At 44.4% G+C, this 21,855-nt stretch overlaps 1 protein-coding gene across 12 annotated transcripts in view; it reads left to right on the forward strand.

Annotated features, from left to right (window-relative positions):
* Nucleotides 1-21,855, forward strand: part of SGCZ (sarcoglycan zeta) — an 889,976-nt gene that overhangs the window by 453,415 nt on the left and 414,706 nt on the right. The window contains exon 1 of one of the 12 annotated variants that reach the window (XM_053253775.1): nt 15,979-15,990. The exons of the other annotated variants lie outside the window; for them this stretch is intronic. The gene's annotated coding sequence lies outside the window, so the exon portion shown is untranslated. Of the gene's footprint in view, nt 1-15,978; nt 15,991-21,855 lie in introns of those variants that run through there. 12 annotated transcript variants of the gene reach the window in all.

The raw sequence follows: 21,855 nt of genomic DNA on the forward strand, positions 1-21,855 counted from the left end.
CTTTGGAGCCAGGATCCCTCTGAGTGGGGGGCGGGGTTTGCAATGCAATCCCATTAGAGAGTTCTTTATTATTGTGTTAATGTGATCGCTGGCAGCCACTCCCAGTTTATCCAGAAAAAAACTCACTAAACTACAGGATGTTTTAAACCCAGAGAGAAATCAGGATAAACTTGAATTTGGAAGGGAAACCCCGAATTGTGTGTGGCTCCCCAAGATCTCGCACTTACTTCGGTGGAAAACTGGCTGAACACACACACTTCCTTCTGGGGGAGATTTCGGGTAAAAATACAGTGTGAAAAACCTCCGGTACTTATTAAAGGTATCATTGAGAAGAAGGAGGCACAAGTAAAAATTAGTAAAATCAACACATTCAAAAATTATCTAGCTACTAAATAATTATTTTTAGCTTTCTTCTTAAGACCACTGTAGCTCTGAAAGACCAAAAGAGAAGGACTCATGCACACACTTTAAAGACCTTTGGAGAACTTTGGGGTGCTTCCCAAACTTTGGGGTGGGGAAGAAGCTTCCTCAGTCTTAAGAGCTTATCTGACCAATCGCTAGGAAAACTTCTAACTCTAGGAAAACTCTTCTGTTCTGCATTTCTGCAAGAGCAGATTTTTATTACGTAGCCAGTGCAAGACTATGAGGTTCTTCACACCTCGCTGTGGTGGGCGGGCTGCGGGGAAGACAGGAACTCACCTGCCTTCCCAGGCAAAGGAGCAGCTGTTGTCCGCCCCTTCACTGCATCACACGCTCACACAAGCAGTGGTGCAGCAGATGGAGATACTGGGAGAGGGAGGACTCCCCTGCCCCACATCCCAGAGTCATGCCTCAGGACACCAGCGCAGCTAATCTCTGCTATACCCCTGCTAACTTGGCAAAGAGGCACCTTTTAACATGGTGATTCTCTTTATTTAGCAGGGGGAGAGTAACTGGCCCTATCCACCCCCAGCACAGTACCTCCAGCAACTGTTGCTGGTGTCTATCTTAAGTTTCTTTTTAGAATGTGAGCCCTTTGGGGACAGGGATCCATCTTATTTATTTATTGTTTCTTTGTGTGAACCACCTTGAGCCATTTTTGGAAGGGCGGTATAGAAATCAAATAAATAAATAAATAAATAAATAATAAATTAGAGAAAATAGTAGCAGGCTAGGAGGAAGCTGTTTAACCCGGCAGCAATCGCCCAGATTATCGCCTGCCGAGATGACACAAACCTGGGTTTGGCTGCACCTAACCTTTATATTTCCTCTACCTTTGGGGCAAGGTGAAATTTGTTGAGCTTCAAGAAGCCTACCTTTCATATTCCTTGGTAGTTCAAAGTGTATTGAAATTGCATTACACAGTATTCCCAAAAGTACCTGGGAAGGAGACTTTCTCAAAAATCTCTGTTCCAGATCCCTTTGGACGTTCAATTTACATTTTCAAGTTGTCAATGCAAATTGTACTCAAAAAGAGGTTTGGTAGGGAATATTTTGAGGACAAAATCTTGAAAGCCATTGGTCTATATTTTCCTCAATAATTTCCTGTTCAATTACAATATCAGTAAACTAATTCCAGGATGTGAGAGAAATGAGATGTCAAAGTGCTTTAATTCATTCACTACTTAGATATATATTTTAAACTGCCCTTTTCTTTGAACAGTTCTTTAAGATGCACATACTGAACTGCCAAGGGATATGGAAGGAGGTATTTTGGGGTTTCAAAAAAAAAACCCCAAAACCCTTATCTTGCTCTAAACGGTATAATTTAATTCCTATAGGCTTGGACTACCTATGATGCTTGTAATAAACCTGCATATAATCCTGAGCTGGCTGGGTTATGAAGCTTTCCTAGAGTGTGTTCATACAAGTTCTGGGAGAGCACATACGTTCCTCCCACCCCAAGCCTTAAGAATTGCCTCAGGAGTGTGCTTCTCTCTCTCCCCCACCCCTCCCTGCGTGTGCATTCCTTTTCTTGATTTTCGGTGTGTAAGACAGAGTTAGCATTTTTATTTTCATGTCTATAGAAGTTTTAAATCTTTTACTTTCATACTTTCATCCTTGGATAGGAGAGGAGGTGTAGTTTGATGGTAGGGGAAGTTACTTTCAGACTCTGACTAGTAAAGTGATGTAATCTTTTAGGGAAGAGATCAGATAACTTTCAAGTAAATTTGGGGTAACCATGGTAGATCTTGACTATCCCTATTTTCTGCGTGTGTGGGTTTGGATGAGTTAAGATTGATTATAGAAACAATTCATTTAAAAATTCTCAAACGTGCACAAAACATATCTACATATTAGTAATGCTGTCAATGCATTCATTTATATAGCCATATAAATTGCAGTAAAGAAACATCCAAGTAAATACAAAGGAAGAAGAAACAACAAAAGGAAATATGATATATTATACATTTTTTCATATGTGGTGTTTGGGTCTTTAAGACAAAGTTTTAAAACATATGAGGCAAACCTAGAAGTTTCTCCATGGATTTCGAACCCATTGGTCTACGTTTTCCTCAATACTTTCCTGTTCCATTATAAAAGCAGTTGGCTGATTCTAGAATGTAAGAGAAATGTGAGAGTGCTTTAATTCATTCACCATTCAGATTTATTTTTAAGCTGCCTTTTATTTTGCATTATTCAGTTCTCTAAGAAACCTAGCAGGGCACAGCACTTTGTATGAAAGAACCTGCATGAAGTAACAGCACGCATAATTCTGTGATGGCATGCCGATTGACTTGTGACTGTCACTTGCTTATTTCATGGACTGATGTTCAAGGAAGGGTTTTCCACTGCTATTTCTCTTGAGGCCTAAGCTCAGTGCAGTTAGCAATGGACAAAAATAAACTCTTCAGTATTGTGTTTGCTGTCTTGATAAATCTTTGCTACTTTAGAATAATGTTTACATCTGTTCCAATGTCCTTTCTTTCTCCATCTGCTCTTCGCATATAATTTATCTTTATGGAACGTTTCCCCTTTTAATTGTTACACTCTTCCAATCTGCTGTATTTACTTCTACATTTAACTACATTTACTATCCCTTCTGTCACTTAATACTTTATGTATCAAGGTTTGTTTGTTTAAATATCAAAGTAGTCACAGCCCCTCGAATATCCAGCTACATCTTTGCAGTAAAATTCTCAAGATTCCTGAGATAAATTCCAGTGTTTACCATATTATACCTCAATACTCACCCATTTCTACCTAATCCACACCCAAGACATGTGGGGTAGCCATGTGTATGTTAAATATTAGGGATGTGCACATCCCTAATGCATTTTGTACACATCTGGGGGTGGGGGTGGAGAGCGGGAGCTTTAAAAGGAGGAAGTAAGTTCTTTCCTGCCTCCCCACCACTCCTCTCTGCTCCACTGTGGTACTGTCAGTATTAAACACTGTGTTATGTGGCTGAAGTGCTGCTCCCAGTAGTCCGCCAACAACGTCAGCACATAAATGGCATCTGCGCATGCACAGACACCATTTGCATGCACGGCACCAACAGTGCCTCCTGTACTCTGTGAAATGGGCAATAGACTAAGGAGATACTCTATAGAGTGTCCCGTGCACTCTGTTGCCCTTTCATAGGGCACTTCCTTTCAAGCTCCCCTCTGTTCCATGTCCTTTCATGTTTTCCTTCACTGTCAGCCTAGTGCAAGTGGTGGGCCAGGTGGAAGAGGAGGTGGGGTCTCTGTTCAAGGGTGGGAGGCAGCAGGAAAAGAGGAGGCACACGTGCAAGGGGAAGGGAGCATTTGGCACCCTGCGTCAGATACATTAAGGCCTTTGGATGCTACTGCAGTAGCTTCAGGCAAACACTGTAAAATATACTTTAGGCAAAATCTTGTGACAATGTAGGGATTTGTGCAAGAGGAGAGATAGATTCTGGCTGCTGAGTCTTCATAGCTGCCCTGTTTCCCCAAAAGTAAGACCTAGCAGTAATTTCTGATGTACCGCTAATTGCCCTAGTGCATTTTGGGGGGATAAAATTAATATAAGACACTGTCTTATTTTCGGGGAAACACGGTGGTTATGAAGTAACAGACTACTTCCTCCAAGTTTTCTGCTTAGGGGAAAGTGGAGTTGGCCCTCACTATGTTGGGCATCAAAGGGGCAGACAGTCATTGACAGCCTGGCAATTGCATTTATGGACCCTTGGTAGTGTTTTCATACCTCAAACTGGGGTTAGCATGCATGAAAGATTGGAAATGTCAGTTAAGTTCCACTTCTGTTCCTACCTACTCAATGGGGCTGGTTCAAAAAAAGCGCATGATAGACAGCTTATGTAACAGGTATCTTACCTTTATCAAGCTTCCTCCTCAAAGTGCACACACCAAAAGTATTTCTCAGCTTTGGTTTCTTGACTTATAGACTTGCCCACTGTGAGCAAGATAAAATATTACAACAGAAGCTGAAACTATTAGAGATCCATTTTAAGCTCTCTTGTGTTAGATATTTGCATAAAAGCAACTGTAGTTATTCAAGTTCTCATAATGCCTTTGGAAGAAGGAAGTCATTTCTTTCACAAGGCAAGTTCATTGGCATGCATTGAAGTGCATTATACCTATTCAATATTTCATTCATTTCTTGACATGTCAAACTACATAAATTGTGGCTTTGTTTTCCCTTTTACCTACAAGGTCTTGAAGCTAACCCTGAATTATTTATGCTGGCAGCCATGGATGCAGTCCAGTGGCAACAGTCATGTTAGTATTCATCTCTGGGCAGGCAGACTGGTAATCGGTAGGAGGCTATTTCTATGGTTGTGAGTTGCATAGCCATGGGAAAAACATGTGTGCTTCAGTGTATGGGCTGCCGTTTAAAACAGCATGTGCACACTTCAGCTTTGATTTCTATTTAGGGTCATTGTTGGGTTTTGCGGGGAACAAAATACAATTGGATTGAATAGAAATGTTGCAGATCTCTCCTTGTTTTGGCATATTTGCAGATTTTAAAAAGACATCCAGGAGAATGGCATTTGCAAATAAGATTGCTAGATCTGGCTCTCTGCTCTTGCAGCAAGTTTTATTAGCAGCTGCCTGCTTATTCTTGGAAAGGCAATAGAACGTGGTCATTACTTGTTATAACAAGAGATTTATTTTAAGAGATTAGCTGGCACAGCGCAGTTGTTTTTGTTGCCATGGTCTGGTTCTGTGGCTATCTAAAGACTGTGAAAGCAACAAGGACATGTCAATGAATGGTAAATTAACTCACTGAGTTGCATCTGACAAAGTGGGCTACAGTCCACGAAAGCTGATGCCACAATAAATGTCTTAGTCTTTCAGGTTTCTCAAGACTCTTTTGCTGCAGCCTTGGAATTTGTTGCTGAGACATAGAGACTAAGGTCAAAAGGAGACATACATATCCTGCATTCTAGCTGCATGTTATGTAACTCTAAGATTTACAATCCGTGTGTAGAGCCTGGGAGGGTTCTGCGGGGAGAGTGGGCTTAGCCCGCTCTCCCTGCAGACGAGCAGCCGCTTGTTGCTGGGTGGCTGGATCGGCCGCTCACATTACTATCGGCTCCGTCATGGAACTGGTAGAGGCTGCAAGGATTGGGGGATGCCCGGCCGCCAGATGCCCCATGTGAGTGTGTGGGATATCCTGGGGACATCCCCATCACTGAGAGGCTTTTTTTACCTTCCCAGCAGGGTCTCCTCATGAGTCAGCATGGAGCTGCACTGTGGCAACTCACGATCAGGAAAATGGGGTATTCCCTCCCCGTTTAAGGGGAGGGCTTCTCTGGTGGGTTAGCCGCCAGAGAACCACTGGGTTCTCCCATGGACCTGGTGGTTTTTATGATGGGAGAAAACCAGGCTGGGCTCCTTTAGCCTGGTTTTCTCCCATTGTGAGAACAGCCTCCTTGAGCTGGGTACAGGAATGAAGAGGAATGAAAAGTCTCGATTCATTAAGGAAATTCTTGCTCTGGTTTTCTCTCAGAGAGGCTCATAATGAATAATGTAATACAGCCTGCAAGTATGGCATTTCCTTTTCTTTCCCCACCCCCAAATTCAGGGGTGTACCTATAATTGAATGGAGGGTTTCTCAGGCTCCTGAGGGGCCCAGGCTCCTGAGGGGCCCCCAGCTCCATCTCTCCTATCTTCTTCATTATTTCCTTCTCTCCAAGGAGCCGCCAGAGAGAGGGGTAAACACAGGCCCTCGCTCCCTAGCTATGCCCTTGCTCAAATTCATTTGCTATATTTCCCTGTAGCCTCTCAGAATATTTTCTTCTTTCCATGGCTCTGTTGCCAGTTCCATTTGTTTTGTGCTGTCAGAGATTCAGATTCTAGTCTTTCCAATAAGTGGTCAGCACAAGATGAACTATTTGGATATTATTTATTAAAAGATAAAGGAAAAAAATAATAACTGTGATGGCAAACAAAATCAAAGACTTTTCCATCTGATGATTTTCTATGGACATGAGTTAATCACTCTGTTCCATTGAAGTCAATGGGATTTGAAAGTGCTTAATTTGTTATCCATTGTAATTGTAATTGTTATCCATTCCCAGGAGCTTTATTATGGAAGAACTCAACATTCAGCTCATAAAGTTGTGGACATCCAAACAGGAAGAGAACAATGTGAAACCTTAGCAATATAAGGTCTACTGGCTGCATTTCCAAAGACACGATAGTAATCACCAAGGATCATGACAGTAATTACCAGACAATACAGCAAATCAAAGTTGAAAAAATTCATGAGGAGTATGTGCAAAGTGAGAAGTTGCTGTTCAAGTTGGGGCCACTCAACAGGGTTAACATTGGTTGCTTGTTCGTTTGGTTTTAAAAATGCAGGATCTGACCATGCTATCGAGCTTTGATAATCTGTATGCTTGGAGAGAAAACTGGATTCTGCTCAGGCAGTTTCTTCCACTCTGTTTAACAGGTGATTGATGCAATAGTGTCCCTGGAATATGCACTGAACAACTATATGTTGTCTGGACTAGCAGCCAGCCTACATGTTTAGGAAATTGATAGGTTAGTCAAAAAGCATTCAAAAATCCTGATGTAAAAAGAGAAGCTAGTGTAAGGTATGTGAGATTGAAGAGAAACCACTACTGTATATGATAGAACTGAATCTAATATACGCCAGTTAGGGGATGGAGAAGAAGGCCAGCACTTTGAGCCTGCACTGGGTACCTTGAAATTTCATAACAGGTCAGCCAGGCTGTGCAAAGTTTCGGCTTCACCTTGAAGCCAAATGATGTCCAGGAAGGCATGTGGCAAATGCTTGGAAATGTAGCCCTTCCCAGCGCTTTCCCTCTAGAACTCTATAAGATATGGTAGTTGAGAAGAGTTGGAATGTGTGAATATGCCTATTCTGATGAAAATATAACCACTTCTAAATTGGATTTCAGTCCTAGGTAGAGCATAGAAGTCATCCTCCAAGTGAGCCGTAATTTTTTTTAGATACAACCTAAGGGGTTTATGTTTGAAGAAGAACAGTGTGTTCTGCAGGACCCTTGCACCTGAGGCATAGTAGACTTACTTACTTGCTCGTTCATTCATTTATATTGTTAAATTTGTATACCACCTTTCACTAAAACAATCCCAAGGCAGTTTACACAAAAATTAAAAACAAGACTATAAAAATGACACAATTAAAATAAGCTAAAATATAAAATAAAATCTGACTAAAAAGCCAGGAAACTTGGTCATAAATGGTCAGGAAACATGAAGCAGAAGGTTAATATACTCAACAGTAGCTCTTTTAAATTCTATGTAGGGAATTTGGGCACCAAAGATCCTTTATCTTGAACCCTCACCAAATATTCCTTCCGAGACAAATTCCTGCTGAAAAAGATAACGAAATGAATAGTTATTACCCAGCCAATAAAGAATATTACTGTAATGATATATAGCACACAGTCGATGAAGGCTGTGAATGTTTGTAAGTAGCAAAAACAGTTTTCAGTCCTGGCCTTGATTCATTTTGCATTCATGAATTCCTGATCTATTTACAGCTAAGCTGAACTGTAAGCCTTTTATGAAAAAGTGCAGCAAAGCTTTATTTTTGAAAGCTCATTAGGCAGCTCCAGGACTCAAAACAACAGCAAGGCCATTAGAGGAGGATATAAAACGACTTTCAACCAGGAAACTATTTAAAGATGTGTACCATATATGCATTTGTTTCCATACTACTTTCAGAAAAATAGGGTCTTTTGCTCCACCTTACTTGGAAGTTACCCATGTCAGAGGGGGAAATGACCTTAATTTTCATTGTGCTCGGGATATAGGTCTACATCTTATTGAAAAGCACTGGTGACTCTTAGAAAAAGAGAGGTGGTTTAAGAAGATGTAGTGATTAGTGTGTTGGACGTAGGGATGTGCCTGAATCATTTCTGTCTTTGGAAAGGTGCCAAAACGATTTGAGCTACTGCAGCTGGAGTGTTTCAGCGAGGGCTGCCTTTAAAAAGAGGCAGGCAGGTCCTACCTGCTCCTCCAGTGAGCCGCCGCCACTCCTCACTGGCCCATCATGGCACTGTCATGCTTAAAACCAGTAGCCATGCTGCTGTCCTCTTTAAAATGTTGCGCCATGCTGCTCCCAGCAGCCCTCGTGTGGCGTCAGCACACAAATGGAGTCAATACATGTGCCAATGCCATTTGCATGCCGATGCTGTGCAAGGGCTGCTGGGAGCAGCATCCCTTTGGCATGGCACACCATTTTAAAGAGGACAGCAGCATGGCTGCTGCTTTTAAGTTAAATTTTAAGTGTGACAGTGCCACAATGGGGCATTGGTGGGGCGGCTCACTGGAGGAGCAGGTAGGGCCTGCCTACCTCCTTTTAAAGGTACCACTCCCCACTCCCTAGGACATGCATGAACCATTTCATGCACACCCCTAGTTGGAAGTATTTCCATTATAGCATTTTGATTGTTTGAAGTTTAAGCAGTGTGGGTGTGAAATCCCGTGCTCAGCGCAAGCTGTAGGATAAACAAAACTCTGGGCAAAGAGTACCTTCAGTTTCCCTACCCATGGTTAGTTTATCACTATTGCCACATTTTATTTTATTTTTGCTTGTGCAGGCTTGCAAACGTAAATGTAAAGTGTGCCGTCGAGTCGGTGTTGACTCCTGGTGACCACAGAGCCCTGTGGTTGTCTTTTGTAGAGTACAGGAGGGGATTACCTTTGCCGTCTCCCACGTAGTATGAGATGATGCCTTTCAGCATCTTCCTATATCACTGCTGCCCAATATAGGTGTTTCCCATAGTCTGGGCAATTGGCAACCTCTGACTTGCTAGTCAAGTCATTTCCCTGCTGTGCCATTAGGTGGGCTCTGCTAGTCTTGGGGTATCTGGCACAGGAGCTATTAGTGATTTGTTTTATGGCACAGAAGATTGTCCATCACTTTCATAAGCCTCAACTGTGAGGTCAAAACTGGAGGCAAGATCAAATTCCTCTCCAGTTCTCCTGAAATCAGACTCCCTTCCCTCTTGTCTCATAGCATGCATACTTGAAAGTCTCAAACTGTTCCATTTCTTTCCATCATCAAATATGACAGAATCTCCTTGGATTTCAATTATTTGTTTTGGTCCATATTATCGGGGACATCCCTTTCTCACTTTATAAGGTAGGGATGTGCAAAACGTTTTGGGTACAGAATGATTTGTACCCGAAACTGCCCATTTTGGGTGATTTGTTGCCGAAACAAATCACCCTCTTGCCCTCCTGAAATGTTTTTGAGCCAAAACTAATCACCCCCGTTTTGGCTCCGAATAATTTGTAGTTTCGATCCTCCATTTTGTGGCCGATAAAGTGCTTCTTCTTCCTCCTCCATTTTGAGTTCTGACATCTTCTTGAATTTCCCACCTTTTTGCCTCCCAATGACTTCAATGCAAAAAGGTCCGATCTGACATCTGCTTGAATTTCGGGTCCCAGGGCAAAAAGAGAAGGGTGGGTTGGTAGTGCCTAATGGGTGGAGGCTATCACCCAAATTGCGAGGGATTGGGCAAAGGGCTGATTTTTGGTGAATTGTTGAAGTTTTAGTGTCTTTGGGGCAGATTTGGGCATAAGGTGGATCAGGGGCGGAAGAGTCAGGTGTGGTGGTAGTGCCTAATGAGTGGAGGCTACCACCCAAATTGCAGAGAGATTTGGCAAAGGGCTGATTTGTAAGTGATTTTTAAAAATTTCACGTCTTTAAGGTTTTTCTCCATAAGGAGCAATGGAGGTTTCAGCAAATGTATCGCTTCATGTCGGGGGGGAAAGGGGTGGCCTAGAGCAGAGTCTGGTGGATGGTAGTGCCCAAGTGGGGCAAGGAAGCTGCAAGAATTATTTCAAAGGAATTGGGCAAAGAGCTGATTTCTAAGTGATTTTAGAAGTTTTTGCATCTTTAATCTTTTTCTCTAAAAGGCGAGCGTTCCAGCAAACCTGCTTTTTAGGCTTGTGAGTAGCTGCGGCGCGCCTTTGCGCCATGCCTACTCATGAGTAGACCCCAGGCCGGGAGGCGAAAAGCCACCTCCCAGCTCCGGGGGTCTCCCCAGTATGCCCTGCGCGCTCGCGCAGGACATACTGGGGCTTGCGGGGGCTGCATGGCCCCCGCTCCCCCACCCCCGCTGGCTCCGTCACGGAGCCAGCATCCATGTTGGCAGCCGATCCGGCCGCCCAGGGCTCCCTGCCCGCTTGTCTGCGGGGAGAGCGGGCTTAGCCTGCTAAGCCCGCTCTCCCCACAGTTTCTCAGAAACTGGGTCTCACGGATCATGAGACCCGGCTCTGTGTATGCTATGTTGTATTGTTATTATATGCATCCGGTGGGGATTTCCCTTTACAAACAAAAGTGTGGGGGGATCCTTGAAAAGTCTCCTAAAGGGCGATGGGGGGGGGGGGGTAAAAGGGAAACTAAAAGTAGATTAAGGTTCTTAATGACCCAGCCGTGACCGCTGCCGCTCCATGAACCCCCCTAGCACAGCCCAAGCATGTGACTCTCCCTCCAGCAACCCACCCTGTGCGACGGCACAGTTCTGACCTCTGGACATGAAAGGACACAAGATAGAACACAACAGCCCCCTGATTATGAAACCTTGCCGCCAATCCCATGTTTGTGTGTTAATTTCCTATGGTTATTCAGTGATGAGTAGCCTGCTCAGAATAAATAATTTCTGAGCCATGTTCCCAAATTATATATCCTGTATAAGCCTATCCCAAGCTCATTTGACTGTAGGTAGGACCAGGACTGATGTAGGTGTGTGGCTTGACTACTTAGATCAGTTGGATGGGGTTGGTCTTAAACTTGGAGGCTAGCTCAACTCTGAATCAGTTAGATCATTGTGCAACTTTCTCCAAGATACTATAATGCATTTGGTAGGTGATTTAAAATGTTTTCTTTCTTTCTTTCTTTCTTTCTTTCTTTCTTTCTTTCTTTCTTTCTTTCTTTCTTTCTTTCTTTCTTTCTTGACAGGTGGCCCTTAGAACTTCCACTAGGTGTAGGATAGCAGGGAAAGCTCATTCTAATAAGACTGTGAGGCTCTTCTCACGATCCATGAGAAGAGCCTCTAGGGGGTTAGCGGGGAGAGCGGGCTTAGCCTGCTTTCCCCGTACACAAGCAGGGCGGCAGCCCTGGATGGTCGGATCGGCCACCCAAACGACTGCCGGCTCCGTCACGGAGCTGGTGGGGGCTGGGGAGTTTGGGGCCATGCGGCCCCTGGAAGCTCCAGCATGCCGTGCATGAGCGCAGGGCATGCTGGAGACACCGCCAAGCCAGGATCCCCTAGCCCGATTTCGCCTGATCATGGGAATAGCCTCTGTATTTTACTGTGTAAAAGGGAACATTACTAAAAAATAACTTCAGGAAACTTCCAGTTGTCTCACTTTTCAAGGGGTAGTGTTATTGCTACATAATAGAAGGAACTTTGCATGACATCGTCATTTGCGTCATTATGCAAATAGCCTCTGCATATGCGCAAAGGCCACACAAATGGCCTCCGTGTATGCCACATCATGCCACCACCTCTAACTATGAGGTGCCCTCTTGTTGGCCCTATTGGGATTTTTTAAAAGGCTGGCAGGCTTCCCCCCTTTATTTATAAAGGGGAATCCTCACTGGGTTCCTCTTTACAAGCATCCCCTTTGAACTGCCAAACCAGTTCTGAACCAGTTCCATTACATCCAGGGCCAGTTCAGCTGGAACCTGGATCAGCACCACTTTTGGGGGGTCTGCTTTGGTTCATGTCCGAACCGGTCAAACTAGGCCAGTTCTATTCGATCTAGGTTTGACTAGAACCAGTTCTGCACATCCCTACAAGAGCATAGGGAAGCATTTTAACATTTTACCTGGGACCTCAAAACACCAAAAGCCCATCATATAATTTGCATGAGACATTGAGGCTGGTCTCACGATCCGTGAGACCCGCTTTTTTAGAAACTGCGGGGAGAGCGGGCTAAGCCCACTCTCCCCGCAGACGAGCGGACAGCGAGCCCTCGGCGTCCGGATCGGCCGCCCACACGGTTGCTGGCTCTGTGATGGAGCCGGCGGGGGGTGGGGGACCGGGGGCCATGCAGCCCCCGCAAGCCCCAGTATGCCCTGTGCAAGTGCGCAGGGCATACTGGGGAGACCACCGGAGCCAGGAGGCGGCTTTTTGCCTCCTGGCCGGGGGTCTACTCATGAGTAGGGGCGGCGCGAACACGCACTGCGGCTACTCACGATTGTAAAAAGCAGGTATGTGGAGCGCTCGCTCTGCAAACCTGCTTTTTAGCAGGGGGTCCAGAGTGGGTTACCCACTCCAGAACCATCGGGCTCGGCTGCAAGCCCAGTGGTTCTGACGATCAGCAAAAATCAGGCTAGCAGAGGCTAGCCCGATTTTTGCTGATCATCAGAATAGCCCCATTGCTTTTTAAAAAGGTGTTTTCTGGGAAGGTACAGTAATAAATTTTAAAAAGGTATTTTCTGGGAAGCTACAGTAAAATAACAGCTATCTAAAATCCCTCAGGAGAACAAGGACTATCAGTTTTACACATACAACAGATTGTGAGGAAGAAATCCCACCAATGACTTTGAAACAGTAAAATATGGCAGCTGCAGAAGGAACTGGTTTTGCTGTTCTGCAAAACTGTGATATTCATGGATCATAGAGCTGCTTCTCTAGCAAATTGATGGAGGATAAGGGCAGTGGCAGCACCTTATATATATTTTCATAGATAGATGGATGGATGGATATATAGATAGGATGTGGAAAGGGCAAAGTGTATATTGGGTGCAAAAATTGTACCACATATTAGATTTTGAAAGCAAAATAATGGTGCATTTTGTATTAATGCTCCTATCTTAAACATGAACCAAAGTGAGCCCAGAAGAACCTGGTTTTTTATATATGCTGATGGTTTTTGTACTGTATTTTTTATATTGGTTGATGATAATAAATAAAAGCACTTTAAGATTGTGATAAATGCCTTTTTCAAGCAAGCAAAGAGATCTAGTAATGGGCGGAGCTACTTATGGCGGCATTTGCCCCCTTTGACCTCCATCTGGTACCACCTATGGATAAGAAAGAGTGAGACCTTTTTCATGATCAGATCAAGGGCTCAAAAGTGGGGAGGGGAGGAGGCCTCAAAATGTTTACCTCCCCCACAGATGATCATCTCTCCCGTGCTGAGTGACTGGATCACTCGCTCAGATGATTCCCAGCTCCTGCTGGCAGCAAGGAGCTTTGGGGGCTGGGGGAACTCCCGAACTTCCACAATGCAACATGTGAGCGCAGGGCATGCTGGCGAGACCCCCAGAGCCGGGAAGTGGCTTTTCGCCTCCCCTCCGGGGGTCTCCTTGTGAGTAGCCGTGGCGTGGAGCTGCGCCGTGAGTACTCACGATCAAAACATCCGGGTTTGCAGAGTGGTTTTAGGGGCGGGCTACTTAAGCAGGTTAACCACCTTGGAGCCACTGGGCTCGCCTGCGAGCCCAGTGGCTCCCACGATCAGGCAAAATTGGGCTAGGCTCCTCTAGCCCAATTTTGCCTGATCGTGGGAACAGCCCCGGAGGCTCACATAGCTGATTGCTCCTCCATTTTAAAAATCCCTGCATGTAGAAAAATAGTGGGGCTATTCTGATGATCGGGAAAAATTGGGCTAGGAAAGCCTAGCTTGATTTTTTCTGATCGTGAGAACCACCGGGCTCGCAGCCGCGCCTGGTGGTTCTCGAGCGGTTAACCCACTCAGCCCTTAGCCCGGGTTTGCAGAGCGAGCGCTCAGCAAAACCGGGCTCTCTGGTCGTGAGTAGCCACGGGGCAGCTCCGTGCCATTGCTACTCGCGAGTAGACCCCCGGAGGGGAGGCGACTCACCTCTCAGCTCTGGGGATCTCCCCAGTTTGCCCTGCATGCTTGCGCAGGGCATACTGGGGCTTCCGGGGACCGTGTGGCCCCCGAGCTCCCCAGCCCCCGCCGGCTCCCTGCCCGATTGTCTGCGTTAGGGATAAGGATCCTAGCTTAGCCATCTTCCTGGAAAACCTGTTCTTTATGAACAGGTGTTGTGAACCGCCCAGAGACGTAAGTTTTGGGCACTATAAAAATATGTTTAAATAAATAAAGTTATGTTCAGGGAATATTTCTGTATTTAGCTATATAATCTCCTACATTCAATCTGAAGTGGTACAGCCCAAACACAAGTTTACCACCTCATCTACTGTTTATGTGAATTGGGTCACAGTCCTGCTTTCAAGAGTACAAATAAAATGTTGACATCATTCACACATTCAAAAACTTTGTTATACCCAGGTTTGGGAGCTGTGTGTGCTCCCAATTTTTGGTTGTGTGGAAGCAAGATAAGAGGAAAACCTGGATAGAAGTGATTGTGTGGAAGCAAGGTAGGAGGAGGTTTTCCTCCTACCTTGCTTCCATACAATAAAAAATTAGGAGCATACATAGCTCCCATACCTGGGTAGAACACAGTTTTTGATTGTGTGAATGACCTCCCTATATGTTGATGTGAAAAACCATAAGCCCTTTCTCACATTCAGTGAGAAGGGTTACCAGGTGCACAGGGAAGAAGGCTGCTGGAACTTATCTCCCCTACAGAAAATTCCCCAATCTCTGCTGGGCGCATTAATTGCACGCCCACACAGACACTGGCTGCCTCTGGCAGTATGGAGGTTTGGAGGCCTCTGGCAGTATGGAGGTTTGAAGCCCCCCGAACTCCCATAATGCACTGCATGTGCACAGTGCATTGTGGAGATCCCCTGGAAATGACTGGAAGTCTGCTCCTGTGTCAGTGCTGTGCGGCGCCGGCACATGAGCACCTAGCCCAGGTTAAGGGCACCCTCACACTCTTAATCCTGACCAAGTGGCAGGCTCCCTAAGTGGTTTTGCCACTATACCGCTGCCGGAAGCCACTCAGTTCCCAGTGGTACACAAGTGCAGCCAAGATCGGACTTGGCTTCCCTAGCTCTCTCTTTGTTATGTGTATGAACAGCCTCTATATCAGTGATCTCAAACTTGGGTCCTCAGGTGTTATTGGACTTCAACTCCCATAATCCCCAACCAAAGGCCACTGAGGCTGGGGATTATGGGAGTTGAAGTCCAATAACACCTGAGGACCCAAGTTTGAGAATCACTGCTCTATATGTTTAGAAATAGTTGCATTCTAACCAGACAGAACCATGATTCACTGCAACCCTCAGTGGCAACCCTGGATTCTGATGTTATTAATGAGGCTGTTCTCACACGTGGCTAAGGAAGCCAAGCCAAAATTTAGCTTCTCATTAAAAAAAACCACTGTCAGCCACATGGCTGCTGGTGGTGTACCTCAGCAGCAATCCTGACAAAGAGGCCCACCTGTTAACCAAAGTTAAGAATGCAAGTGTGTCCTTAATCTGGGCTAAATGATTGTGTGTTGGTGCTGCAACACAGGAGTAGGCTCTGGCCAGCAATGGGGGTGGGGGCAAGATGCACCGTGTACCCGTGCAGTGCATTGTGGGATTTCTAGGGTCCGGGCCGACACGTCCTGCCCCAAACCCACCATGCTGCCAGGGAAAGCCGGTGACCTCTGGGTGAGCGATCCACGAGTCCAGCAAGGAGTAATGGATCATCTGCAGGGAAGGTAAGTTTGGGCAGGCTTCCCTGCTGCCCACCAGGTAGCCTTCTCAAATAATCGTGATCAAGGGCTCAATGCATGGTTTCCCCCACCCCACTCTTTTGCTTCTAAAGAACTTCAAATGTGCTCGTGAGCAAGCAGCAGTCTTTTGAAGATCTGTACTGGCACTGCATTAGGTTTCATAAAGGCTTGATATAAATTATAATGCATTTGAAATCATGCAGCCCCTCTTCATGATAACAGAGACAGTGCCAGAATGCTGGCAGGGGAACCTTATTTCACCTGCCTGTGCTTTCAAAGTAGTTGCTTAGAAATACTGTGAAATAATTCAGCATGGCAGTTTGAGCAAGTAGAGGCTTCTTTTCCTCCAGGTTATAAGCTGGCAAACAATCAACACCCTTTTTCAGAACTGAGATGGCAAGATTGGTTCATTCTACTTACATCCAGAATTAAACCTAGATTCATACTGGATTGTAGAGGTGGACAATCTCCTGGGCTTGATTAATGCCCCCCAGTCCTGTTTCAACTCCATCACCATCTTGTGAAACCTTCCCCCTCCCCGACAATTTGGTTTCTGTAGAGATTTCTGGGTCCATGTTTTCTCTGCATCTTTGTGCCTGCTTTGAACAATCTTCTTGCCATTTGTTGGTTTTGCTTTGAACAATCAACTTTTTCTCCTATGCCTCAGACTGAATAGCAGCAGAAGGCAGCTGCTATAACATGTTCTCTTTGGCCTCTTCCCATCAATAGATGGGCTGCGAAATTCTGCACCATCTGAAGCTTCTGAATCATATTTTATATAGTTTAATATTTAATGCCTCTTTAATAGCTTAGGTCAACCAGGAGGGAACTGTCAAACAGAGTGCCACAGAGTCTGTCCTGAGCCCTGTGATGTTTAACATTTTCATAAATGACTTGAAGGACGGACTAGAAGGGATACTTAGCAAATTTGCAGATGACACACATTTGATTGTAGGAGGATAGCTAACCCCTCTAGGAGACAGAATAAAGATTCAATCTGATCTGCAGAGGCTCAAATATTGGGCCCAAACCAACAAGGTCCAATTCAAGGGATGCAAATGTAAAGTTCATTTAGGTAAGAAAAATCATGTGCATACGTATAGGATGGAAGAGACCTGGCTTGGCAGCAGTACTTCTGAAAAGGGTTTAGATGCCCTAGTGGGCCACAAGTTGATCATGAGCCAGCAATGTGATGCAGCTGCTAAAATAGCTTATGCAGTCTTTGGCTGCTTTAACAGAGGCATAGTGTAAAGATCATGAGACATAATTGTTCCACTCTGTTCTATGCTGGTCAGACCTTACTTGGAAAATGGTGTGTCCTTCTGGGTCCCACTTTTGAAGAAGGACACACTGATAAACTGAAACAGGTTCAGAGGAAGGAAACAACTCTGAACCTGGTAAGGGTTCTGGAAACCAAGTTTTATCAGGAACAGATTTATTATTATTTATTATGTGATGGTTTGGAAAGGCCTTAAAGTAATGCATCCATCTAAAAAAAACTAGTTAATTGTAACACTCTATTTTTCTTTTCTTTTTCTTGGCTTTTTAAATTTACTGTGCTGCCTAAAAATAAAACATGCCCTTTAATTCCCTGAGCAGTAAGAAGTGTCAGAGAAGCATCACAGGATCTGTTTCTTTGTGGAGAGTCCCAGTTCCTTTGGTGTACAAGGAAGACAAGCATCTAAAAGAGGCCATACTAATTTTTAAAACAATAGGATCAGCTCCATAGGAGCAGCAGCACACCTTTGCATTCCCCCCAAAAGCTGCTTCTTGCCAGCGACTACAAAGCTCAAGATTCTTTCTTCCTCTCTGGTTAGATAGAAATTGCAAAACTATTTCCTTGATGTCCCACCCAGTTAGAGTGACTTTCAAAATGGTGATTCTCCTCATATGTAACAGAAGAGAGCAACTGGCCTTGTTCACCCTCAGGACAACATCCTTCCAATGTTTCTTGCTGATGTCTACCTTACTTTGGTTTTTAGATTATGAGCACTTTGGGGACAAGGAATCTTTTTCTTACTGTGTTTTTCAATGTCTCCTCACTACCCCTGCTACTTTGGCAAATTCGCACCTTTTAACGTGGTGATTCTGTTTTTTTAGCGGGGGGAGAGTAACTGGCCCTATCCACTCCCAGCACAGTGCCTCCAGTGACTGTTGCTGGTGTCTATCTTATGTTTCTTTCTAAATTGTGAGCCCTTTGGGGACAGGGATCCATCTCATTTATTTCTTATTTCTCTGTGTAAACCACCCTGAGCTGTTTTTGGAAGGGTAGTATAGAAATCGAATAAATAAACTAATAATATAAGAATAAACCACTTTGGGAGGTTTTTGTGTGTGTTGAAAAGTGGTATATAAATAATAATAATATTTTTTTATTTTTACATTTTATACCCCACTCTTCCTCCAAGGACCCTAGAGCAGTGTACTACATACTTAGGTTTCTCCTCACAACAACCCTGTGAAGTAGGTTAGGCTGAGAGAGAAGTGACTAGCCCAGAGTCACCCAGCAAGTATCATCGCTGAATGGGGATTTGAACTCGGGTCTCCCCAGCCCTAGTCCAGCACTCTAACCACTACAGCATGCTGGCTACTGTTATTATTACTACCACTATGGTAGTAATAATAATATGACATGCATTCCTCTGTCTTAGAGTTGCAACCAAGTATAGAAAGTCATTAAGCAGACTGTCAGTCTGGTATTAAATACTGTCATACTGGTATTAAAATACGCAAACATTATAAAAAGAGTTTTTTTCTTCACTTTCAGCATGAAGATAAGGATGTCCCATATGTATGTACTGACTTTGATCAAAATGATCAAATAGACTGTTCTTGTACATTACGCATAATATGCTTTAACCTTAGAACCATTTCATTTAGTTGGAAAAACATGTTCCTTAGCTTTTTAAATTCTTAAATTGCAGAATGTTCAGAGTTTTTGTTTTGTTTTTGTTTTGAACACTGTTGTGAATAGACATTTCTAATTTGGATCAAATCAAAAGCTGAAGTAGTACTTTTTGAGCTTGAGTTACTCTTCCTTACCTTTTGATATTCCATTATGTAACAGGCAAAGTTAAAGCTGACATTTAACTGACAGCTTCTATGAAGCACAGAAGATGTTCCATGGACCAATTTCCTACTAAATCACTGGCTTCCTAAATTGATATTCTCGGCTCTTTTTCCCCTTATACCTACTATAAGTACAGTGATGGTTATATAATTAAGGGTTCTGTCAGGTTTTCAATTCAACATTTAGCTGCTGGAATTAATAAACCATCAGTAATGTTAGGATATATCTTGGCACAGGCTATTCTGTTCTAGTACTATTTTGTAAAAATATGATTTAAATCAAATTGGCTCTTTAGGAATTTTTTAAAGCTCAGATATTTTGCTGTAGGAGTTAAAGGCTTCTATATTTGAGAAGACTGAAAATGGAAGTTCTTTGTTCCCTTAGATCTTCTAGCACCATTATTAAGTAGGGTTTAAAAGGCAGCCCCACCCAGGAATTCTTGAATGGTTCAGGTCTATTTTTTGTACATTGCTGTTGGGAAAGGGAAGTCAAGCCCCTTTCCCTTGGGGTGCAGCCCCTAGGCTTACTATGAGAAGAGCCAGGCAGCAGATTCAGCATTGCCTCCATTGAAAGGAGAGAGTCCTCTTATGTGATGAGGATGGTTGTTACTCCTGAGTAGACTGCTCTCTCATGAGAGTGGAAGATCAAGGTGCTAACCCCTCACAACTGATTTGAAGAACCATCCGAGGGGACAGAAGAATTGGGCAGAATCACTAATCATGTGTGACAAAAGCCCTTCACCCATGGATCACTCTCTCACAAGAGTGTTGGGCCATGGAGACACGAATATGGGCCAGACAGCAGATGTCGCTCAGCCTGGTTGCTCCACACAAGCAAGCCCTGGGGAGAGGTACCCCAGCAACAATTCTACCTGTCTTGGTGACTGCTGTGAAGAAGCAGTCAAAGCAGGCCCTCTGCCAGTCTGTCTGCTTAATTGAACATATCTACTTTTATTTTTGCCTGAAACAGCTGCCCCTCTTTCCTGGGTCGCAGACAACCAGGGCTACCCTCTCCCACAATTTCCCGAGGCAGCAGATCTGCATGTACCACAATGCTGGTCCGAACCGGAAATTTGAATGAGAGTAAAGATCTGTCCCTGGTCCCAGTGTTTCCCCTGTCTGTACACCCGCCAATACCTGGACACATGGAGTGTCAAATTCTCCTTTGGGTGCATTGAAGGGTTCCCTGGAGATGAGGAGGTTGCTGTGCAAATGTTCTATCATTAACTAGAGAGAATGGGGCCTCCACGCAAGTGAGGGCCCCCTTTTTTGAATGGCTCCACTCATGAGCCTGCAGTCTGACGTAGGACCGGAGGTATTTCAGCCTAAGGTTCTCTCCAGTAGACTGCCCTCTCATGAGAGAGCTAATCACTGGGCAGCAGGGAGACAAGGGGTCAGGAGTGTGTTTTGATCTCTATGGATTGCTTTGCCAGGGTGAGCCATCACAAGAGCATTCTTGGTCACAGAGGGCCAGACCCCAGCAGCCTTTGCCATTCCTTGTCTACATATCCCTTCCTAGGGAGTCATCATGTTCCCTTCCCTTTCCTGAGTAACAAAAAATAGTGCCCCTGAGCATCCCCCCCGCTGCCAGAAATTGTGCTTGTGTGAGACTGTTTTGTTGTTGGTCTCTTACAAGAGTGTCAGGACAATTGCTGTCAGATGAAGGGCTTGCATGCCATTTAAAGGGATTTAAATTCCTTTCCCTGATGAGGATGGGCAGTCCATTTTGAAAAGGCATGATTGTGCTTGGCACACCCCCTTGAAGAACATGATCAATGGCTGCTACCCTACAGATGTTCTGACACCTTTCCAACAGGCTTGCAACATGAGTGCTATGAAGCTTGCTGGGATGTAGATTCGCCCAACAAGGAATAGGGAGGGGCTCCTCTCCCCTGAATACAAAGGTTGCTGGGCTGTGGTTGGATGAACATCTGTGATGTGATTCATGGTTAGAAAAATTAACCGTGGGTACGGCTACCTCCAGTTTCATGTTGCGTCTGAATGCGGCCACTGTAATTTAGGAAGTCTTGTTTTCGCCTCCTAAGCTTTTACCTTGGATTCTCTCAGCTTGAACATTCAGTTCCACGAAGTAATCAGTGCAGACGTATAAGAGCAAGGCCGGTATTTCATATCCTTAACTCTCAGTTTCCTAGACATACTTCCTATTTGGCAGTTTCATTGTTTCCATGAAACACACTACTTTCATTTAATTTAAAGGAAAGCTTAGGGAACCTTGAGTTAGGAGTTTCACTGGAATTTGGTGAAGTAAGAGGTTCACCTTAATATGTGAACAAGCATTTCATTGATAGCTTTCACTGCAGTGTTCAAATACTATAATATCACTCGCTGCTGCCTCCACCTTATCACAGCAGTTCTTTTATTTCCTGTAACTCTGGACTCCAATGCTACTTTCTTTGAAGCTTTTGTTCGAGCTTTCCTTGGCTCTGTGAACAGACTCCAGATAAATGATAAAACTCTGTGTGTGTGTGTGTGTGTGTGTGCGCGCGCGCGCTTAGATAGTGCCAGCTGTGAGTGGTGCTGCCTGCCTGTACAGGAAAACCTTTCTTCAAGTAATATTGGGACATGCCAGTTTAGAAAACAAATCCCGGCTGGTCCATTTTAACCTGATCTTCAATGGATTTTCAATATTTCCTCTTTCCCAGTAGAAGCTTTACCAGGCATTAACTGATGGCAGCCCAATGAGACCAATATGTTAATAAAACTGCTTCTGGGGACTTGACAGGGACCCCGTGCTACGTTTTAGGCTTGTGTGTGAGAATT

This window comes from Hemicordylus capensis, chromosome 5 (assembly GCF_027244095.1).
Source record: "Hemicordylus capensis ecotype Gifberg chromosome 5, rHemCap1.1.pri, whole genome shotgun sequence".
NCBI classification, from domain to species: domain Eukaryota; kingdom Metazoa; phylum Chordata; class Lepidosauria; order Squamata; family Cordylidae; genus Hemicordylus; species Hemicordylus capensis.